This window comes from Diabrotica virgifera, chromosome 9 (assembly GCF_917563875.1).
Source record: "Diabrotica virgifera virgifera chromosome 9, PGI_DIABVI_V3a".
Taxonomy (NCBI): Eukaryota; Metazoa; Arthropoda; class Insecta; order Coleoptera; family Chrysomelidae; genus Diabrotica; species Diabrotica virgifera.
In genome coordinates this window covers 79,672,309-79,681,147 of record NC_065451.1, presented here as the reverse complement: position 1 = coordinate 79,681,147, position 8,839 = coordinate 79,672,309, and the positions used below count along the sequence as shown (strand labels likewise).

At 30.8% G+C, this 8,839-nt stretch overlaps 1 long non-coding RNA gene across 1 annotated transcript in view; it reads right to left on the bottom strand.

Annotated features, from left to right (window-relative positions):
• LOC126892234 (uncharacterized) overlaps positions 1-8,839 on the bottom strand; it is a 37,825-nt gene continuing 28,986 nt past the window's right edge. Inside the window, exon 2 of the long non-coding RNA XR_007700738.1 lies at positions 1-311. This is a non-coding gene — a long non-coding RNA (uncharacterized LOC126892234). The remainder of the gene's footprint in view (positions 312-8,839) is intronic.

Below are 8,839 nucleotides of genomic sequence, written 5' to 3'. Positions count from 1 at the left end.
AACAACATAAACAACATTTAATATTAACAATACTTTTATACATTAGATTAGGATTTTGAGTACTATTCGCCAATGTCTCGTTTTTTCTTAACACGTGAGGCTATTTCTGCTTTTTAATCCTATCATCTACTGTATATTCATCAGTGTCAATCCGATAAAAAGACCAAACTTAAAGTTGCATCTTCGGCAGAAAAGCTTTTGTGGCAGGCTGAAAATCAAACTCCCATGAGGTGTTTGTAAGCTCTCCTTAATAACCAAAAATCCATTTATATGTATCCAGACATTGTTACGGCACTGCTTCTGTTCTTAACCTGAAAAAAAATATATAATTATTAGAGTAAATCGCCATCTATGTACAGTGGATGATCAAATTATTAGAGCCACCTAGTAAAATTCAATGTTTTACAGAAATGGTATATAATTGAGCCGTATAATATATTAATGCGTTTGTTTCCATTTGACTGTCGTGTTACACTTTATGAAAGGGCAATAAATAGTCTGACAATAGTGGCAACACGCGTGTGTAGCAATGCGTGACTCAGATGCCATTGTTTGTCAGTGCTGCCCAGCCTAGCTTGCAACTCGTGTGCCTATTATTTTGTATTCTTGGTGATTGGAGTTATAATAAACTTTGGGAATTTCCATTGCTCTCTAGTGATATTCTGACAGTCCTATACTATTTTTTGTGAATCTAGTAAACATTGCACGTTCGTTACACTAGTGGTACCAGAACATCATGGGACAAGCCAAAGACATATCACCAAGGAAAACAGCAGAAATAAAAACTTTATTATTCAACACTAATCACTTCAAGAGAAACATAGCATCCAGTTCTGAAGTTTTAAAGGCAACTGTGGACTGTATAACGAAAAAATTACATACCATTATTAAACAAAAAGTTAAATTTTCTGAGGTGGCTCTAATAATTTGATCACCCACTGTATGTTTCAAAATAATATTAAAAATTGAAGATTACGGTAAACATGATCTGACTAAATGTTAATCTTGATTTATCAGCAGACTTTTGGAATTTCTTTATGTTTTTAAAACATTTCGTAATTTTAATAACGCTTGATCTTCACCAATGGTTGAAGAAGTGACGAATGTATGGATTAAGAAGCATGAGCCATTCCCAAGATTATTGTCTATATCTAGCTAATATGAAGCAGGAGCTTCATAAAGATTCGGAAATGCTTTTTTTGAGTTTTATGTTAACGACGTTCTACACCTTCGGCAAAGAATTAAATTAAATTATAGTTTACTTAAAAAAACTGAGACTTGATTTTTTAAAATTGTTTTACCGTGCCGTTTAATTACTATTAAGGGTCAAAGTTAAGTTTTAACATGGGCTCTTATGGAAATTCTTAAAAAGTTAATAACGTTTGAACCAAATTTACGATTTTTAATTATTTGTGCTTAAATTAAAGGTTTTTTTTTGTAAGGAATAACATATTAAAAATGAGGATTGTTTACCGTACCATTTATTTTTAATTTATTTATTATAATTGATTCCGTAATTTCCGTAATTATTTATAATTTATTTTTATAAAGTATTCAATATTGAAACATATGATTTGAGTATTCTGGTATAAATGAACTGTTACCAACTTTCGCTTGCATATAAGTCCCCCTCCCTCTTTCCTCTGAGAGGCATATCACGCAACGAAGGTGTAGAACGTCATTAAGGATAATTCTTTGCCACCGGTAGAATAAAAAATTAATTATTATATTTAGTAGGAATTTACCATAATTTCAACTGAAGATGGGTTTAATTTGATTTTTCGATTTCCACTTCGAAAATTTTTCTCGGAAATGATATATATTGAAAATAATATAAAATAAATCACATGATGAATATGAAGTGAAAATCAGAACGTCAAATTAAAACGTAGTTTTAACTGACAGTTTCTGACCAAATTATTATGGCCACTAATCATATTCAAAAATGTTATATTAAACCTTTTTATTTTGGCATAAATATAGGCCTAATAGGAAACTTGCGCATTTTTTTATTACATAAATAATGTTCAGTTTTGTTTAAAAATGAGATTTCCAAAATATTACGCTTCCTCTTCTTCTTCAGGTGCCGTCTCCGTATTCAGACGTTGGCCGTCATCATGTTTACAATTTCCTGAAATCTCTCTCTATCGGCTGCTGCGCGAAATAATTCTTCTACTGTGCAGCCACACCATTGTCTAATATTACGCAACCATGAGAGTTTCTTTCGACCAATGCATCTCTTTCCCTCCACTTAGAAACACAAATTTAAAATCTTCTACAAAACTCAGAACTTAGAAACACAAATTTAAAATCTTCTGCGATAGTCAAATAGTTCAAATGATCCGCGACGTCACATAGTTTAACTATATGGTTATATTTAGGTATATTCTTCTTTAGTTTATTGGCCTCCACCTACTTGGGTATTTGGCAGCTCATCGTCGCGGAATGCGGAATAAGGGAAAAATATTTTTCTACGACCGTTTAATAACATGCTCATTATTCGCTATTTTTTCATAGGTAATAGCACCCATTACTGTACTCGTGAGTAATAATTCATTACTCACGGGCTGAAGTTACTCACGAGTCATTACTCACGGGCTGAAGTTAGATTCAAGTGGCGCATGCCACTTTTAATATTAATCGTATATGCATATCGGTAAACTGCAAATAAAATTGCTTAAACTTGTTTATTTAATACAATAGTCATTGTAATTTATATCAATAATTAACTCCGAAAAATTTTGAAAGGAATTTTAACTGTAACAATGTCAGTATATTTTATCTTGTTTACTAAAAATTTTGACGTTTATCATTTATTTTAGTGACAGTGACATTAGCGCATTTTGTTTATGTTAATTGGAATTTAAAACTAATATTGTGTTTATTTTTCAAGAAATATTGTGTCAAATATGTTATAACATATTATGTATAGTTATATTATTATATTGTATATTGTATATAGTTAAATGTAAATATACATTATAACTATATATACAGTGCTAGTCAAAAGTCCGTACCCCCCCCTCGTATCTTTTGAACGGTTATACCTATAATAGTGAAATTTCGAGGGAGGAACTAAACGGACGTAGGCTTCTTAACTAGTTATGACAGGTGACATAATAGTGACAGATGGCTTTACAGCGCCACTGTGACAGAAAATTTTAAATGGTACCTTATGGTAAGTGATACCTCGTTTGAGGGTCAATCCATGCCAAGTGGTCCAATATAAATTTTGGTTGCTTGACTATTTTTCATATTTTTTATTTTTCTACCTCTTAAACTTCGGTCCCTAGAAAGTACAGAATTCTAGATATTTTATTTTTAAAAAATTTAGTTTGCCGATGACGGCCATTTTTGATAAAGCGTATCGATCATTTTCACGGAAAACATGGCTTCGTTCTTTAGCCAATATTTTCACTGAGGTTTGTCCTAGAACAATAAATCAAAAACCAAACTTTTTAGAAAAGTATGCTCTAAAAAAACGGCCTATACTATAGCATTATTTAATTTCAAACTACCCTTAAGGCCTTAAATGAACCTCAAAGTTTGAAGAGGTAAACTGATAAAATTCCATTTTCAGCATTTTTTTAACAGCATAAGGCAAGCCCATAATGGTTTGTAATTTTTTCTGCAGAAGACATACGTATATACTTTGAATAAAAAAAGTTTGAGCTTTGAGACGAAGTAAATTTTTTCAAAAAAAAAATCTCAAAAATGTAATTTTTTAAAAAATCTCAAAGTTTGACCCCTTATATCTCTGATGGGCACGGATGAAAACATTTGAAATTTGGCTGAATGTTAGCCCCTAGCAAGTAGAATAAGGAGTAAAAATTTGGAGTTGCAGACTTACGTCATATTGGAGTTACAGGCCTGAAAAAATCGTCAAAAATCAAAATGGTCAAACTTTGAGCGTTTGCAGGCAGGGTAATTAAAATTCAAATAAATTGTCTAATGAATTAAAAATTAATCTATTTTCACCAGATTTCACAATGAATACTAATTTATACGGAGTGGGCAAAAGAAAAGAGTTTACCTTGATATTTGGCAGTTATTAGATTTTAAGGGAATGCCGAAACAGGTCGATTTTTATTTTTAAATTACAATTTTTTTTTATATATATTTCATACGTCTCCATAACGTGTCATCTTCAGTGACGTCATCCACCTGGGCGTGATGACGTAATCGATGATTGTTTTAATGGTAATAGGTGTCGTATGTTATCTCATTTGAAAGAGTGTTCAATTCTCTGTTCAGTAGTATAAACAATAATATAATTATTTATACAAGGTGGCCAAAAAATAATTTTTGAATTAAAATAATTGACACAAAAAGTAGAATGTATGTAATTTATTTAACTCAAAATACATTTTCTTGCTGTCGTAAAATAGAAAAAAAATTATTATTTGGCAAATAAACATTGCTTTTCGCTTAAATTAAATGTTCAAACTGTCAAGAGGTAAGTGGGAGGCTGTTTCATTTAATTTAAGCGAAAAGAAATGTTTATTTGTGAAATAAACATTTTTTTCTATTTTCTGACAGCAGTACAATGTATTTTTAGTTGCCACAAGACCACCATACCCATTTAAAAAAATCATCGATTACGTCATCACGCTCTGATGGATGACGTCACATAGTATGAAAGATATCCCAAAAAGTTGCAATATAATAAAAATAAAAATGAACCTATTTCGGCATTTCCTTAAAATCTAATAGGTAACTATTGCCAAATATGGTGGTGGACTCTTTTCTTTGGCCCACTCTGTATAAATTTATATTCATTGTGAAATCTGGTTAAAATAGATTAATTTTTATTTCATTAGACAGTTTATTTGAATTTTAATTACCCTGTCCGCAAACGCTCAAATGTTGACCATTTTTTCAGGCCTGTAACTCTCATATGACGTAAGTCTGCAACTTCAAATTTTTACTCCTTATTCTACTTGCTAGGGGCTAACATTCAGTCAAATTTCAAATTTTTTCATCCGTGCCCATCAGAGATATAAGGGGTCAAACTTTGAGATTTTTCAAAAAATTACGTTTTTGAGATTTTTTTTTTTTGAAATTTACTAAAGTCTCAAAGCTCAAACTTTTTTATTTAAAGTATGTACGTTTGTCTTTTCCAGAAAAAATTACAAACCAATATCGGCTTGCCTTATGCTGTTAAAAAATGCTGAAAATGGAATTTTATCAGTTTACCTATTCAAACTTTGAGCTTCAATTAAGGCCTTAAGGACAGTTTGAAATTAAATAATGATATAGGCTGTTTTTTTTAGAGCATACTTTCTAAAAAGTTTGGTTTTTGATTTATTGTTCTAGGGCAAACCTCAGAAAAAATATTGGCTAAAGAGCGAAGCCATGTTTTCCGTGAAAATGATCGACACGCTTTAACAAAAATGGCCGTCATCGGCAAACTAATTTTTTTTAAAATAAAATGAATGCAATTTTGTACTCTCTATAGACTGAAGTTTAAAAGGTAGAAAAATAAAAAACATTAAAAATAGTCAAGCAACCACCTTTGGACCACTAGGCTTGGATTGACCCTTGAAAGGTATTGCAAATACCTATTCAGGCATACTAATTTTGTTTGAGTTTAAGCTCATTTTGACGAATAAATGAAATAAATATAAAATTGTAGTTTCGCATTTAATTAATAAAAATTCAAAATTTTGTCTATGGTTACTTGTCAAAAAGGTTGACGTTGACGTAAAAACTACTAGAGAATAATTGAAAAACGTCACTTTTTTGACAAAAAAACCATAGGCGGACATTTGATTTTTTATTAATTAAATGCGAAACTATAATATTATATTTATTTAATTTACTTACCAAAATCAAAATCAACTAAAACCCAAAAAAATTAGTATGAATGAATAGGTATTTTGAATACCTTTCAAACGAGGTATCACTTGCCATAAGGTCCCATTTAAAATTATCGGCCAAAGTGGCTCTGTACCGTCATCTGTCACTATTACGTCACCTGTCATGACTAGTTAAGAAGCTTACGTCCGTTTATTTCCTACCTCCAAATTCCACTATTATAGGTATAACCGTTCAAAAGATACGAGGGTGGTACGGACTTTTGACTAGCACTGTATATGAAATACGTCCACCGACAACAGTCATTTCATATTTATTATTGTAGATTCACTGACAGTAGGTAAAAATTTAAGCTCATAATTTTTCGAAAACGAATAGAACTTACATATCATATTATTGACTATTTCTAGTTGTATTTTTACAATAAATAAGAATTTGATAATAGTAGGCAACCAATTATTCAACCACGTACTAGGGGTAAATAGCATTTAGGTATTTTTGTAAATTATTATAATTTAAATCTCGAGTAGTTGACAATTAAATTTTCTACTAATTAAAATAAAAAAAAGGTCGTAGAAAAAGTATAGTATTCTACGCGCATGTAATGGCTATTACTTACTCTGATGAATTACGACACTCGCCTACGGCTCGCAAACTTCATCATCGTGAGTAATAGCCATCATTACATGCTCGTTGAATAATATACTATTATATTCTAATGGCATTTATCGTATGTCATTGTAATAATACCAGTTTTTTTGAGATTGGAGTTTGATACAGTTTTTGAAGGAAAGAAAAGAAGGTTTACTATGGAAAATAAAATGGAGTTTTGTAAAAGTACAAATTTTCTATGAATAGTTCAAACGATCAAAAACACTTGTGACGTCACATAACTGTATTTTCTACTGATGTTTATAATGTCTAATTTAAAATTATATACAGTTTTGTTTACTTTGTTGGTGCAGAATGTAAACATTAACCATATGACGTCACGACGCGTTTTGGGCTAGTTGCTTTAATTTGAATTTAGAATCGTCTTTAGGGACCAAACGGAACACGAAAACAACTTTTTTATCTTTGATACATGTTTTAAATTATGTTCTGTTGTGATTTATAACATTTTTTCGAAATTAAAATTGTATGTAAGTTCCCTATTGTGTTTATGGTTTAGTATTAATGCCAAAAGCGTAAGTACCTGGCTCATAAAATATTCTACTCTTTAACTCTTCAAAAATAGCGAGAGGGCCACATCAGTGCTCTATAAAAAAATAGAGATGTGACGAATACATATTAATAATTCACGAATACAGAATAATAAGAATTATTCTTCACTTTATTCAATTTAAAAACTATAATTGGTCATCAGCAAAAATAAAATTTAGAGATGTCAAACTGTTTATCAAGAAAACACAAATGGATCGAGTAAAACAGTATACCTATCTTGGAACAATGGGATCATTTGCAGGAAGTAAAATGTAGAATAGAGAAGAATGGGATCACTCACAAGAAATAAAATGTAGAATAGAGAAGACTAGGAGTGCATTCAAGAATATGGACACTCTTTAAGGTGATACAGTAGCGATCAACAGGTAGCCAAAACGCGTTCCAAGATTGCGGCTGTAATTTTGAATATTTTTTCGAGATATTTGGCACACGTATTCGTAATATAATAAAGAATGGCGGTACAGAGTCCAATTTGAAAAATATATTAATATGTGGAAATTACTCTGTAATTAAATACAATATTAAAAAAACGAGCCTGTACCGCCATTAAGAAGAAGAAAAAAATACACTTTCTTCAAATAAACTTTTTTATCCGACGCCTAGATTTTGTGTCATTTTGGAACTACTAATGAAATAAAAAATTTTAGTAGTTCCAAAATGACACAAAATCTAGGCATCGGATAAAAAATTTATTTGAAGAAAGTGTATTTTTTTGTTCTTCTTAATGGCGGTACAGGCTCGTTTTTTTAATATTGTATTTAATTACAGAGTAATTTCCACATATTAATATATTTTTCAAATTGGGCTCTGTACCGCCATTCTTTATTATATTACGAATACGTGTGCCAAATATCTCGAAAAAATATTCAAAATTACAGCCGCAATCTTGGAACGCGTTTTGGCTACCTGTTGATCGCTACTGTTTGCTCTTAAAAGCCACAACATTAATTTGGAGATAAAAGTAAGGCTCCTACGATGTTATATCTGCTCAATAGTATATTACGGAGTTGAATCCTGGACAGTCACTGAAACGATGGAGAAAAAACTTCGAAGCTTTGAGATGTGGCTATACAGGCAAATCCTAATGCCCAGTTGCACCAACAGACTGTAAATCAACTGATTTGCTAACCGTCAATTTGACGATTTAAATCAATGATCAATGGTTATTTTTCAAACGGGTTGCACCATTCAAAAAAAACTGTTGGTTTACAAACCGACAATATATAAGTGGCAACATCGTACTTCATTCGATTATTTCATTCGAATCCGAGTGTCGGCTGTCAAAAAAGATTGTCAAAGAAAGTTTTGTTTGTAGTTTGTAAGGTTATGTCAACTGTTTTTTTGCAATTTTGTTTATCATACTTACGATGGAAAATAAAGGAAGTAAGGAAGCCACTTCTCTAGTTTAGAGAAAGATATAATTTTAGATTTAGCAATTAAATATAAATTTATAATAGAAAATAAACAAACAGATGGTGTGACAAATAAACAAAAAGCCATTGCATGGAAAAATATTAGCTTGTTATATGGGAAAATATACCTTGTTTTAAATTCATCTTCATTATACTTATTATACTATACAATTCATTGCGATCTCTTACAGATCTTATATTTGGTAGCATATGCATTATATTATATCTTCCAAATCGTCAGAAGATGAACTTGATGATAAATCCATTTTTATAAATTATAATCTATGATGATACTATGATACTTTATTAGATAATAGAGAGATATCGAAACCCTATTTAACATCGATCCTTTAATAAAAGTTCCTTCTTCTTACTCTCTTTCTTGG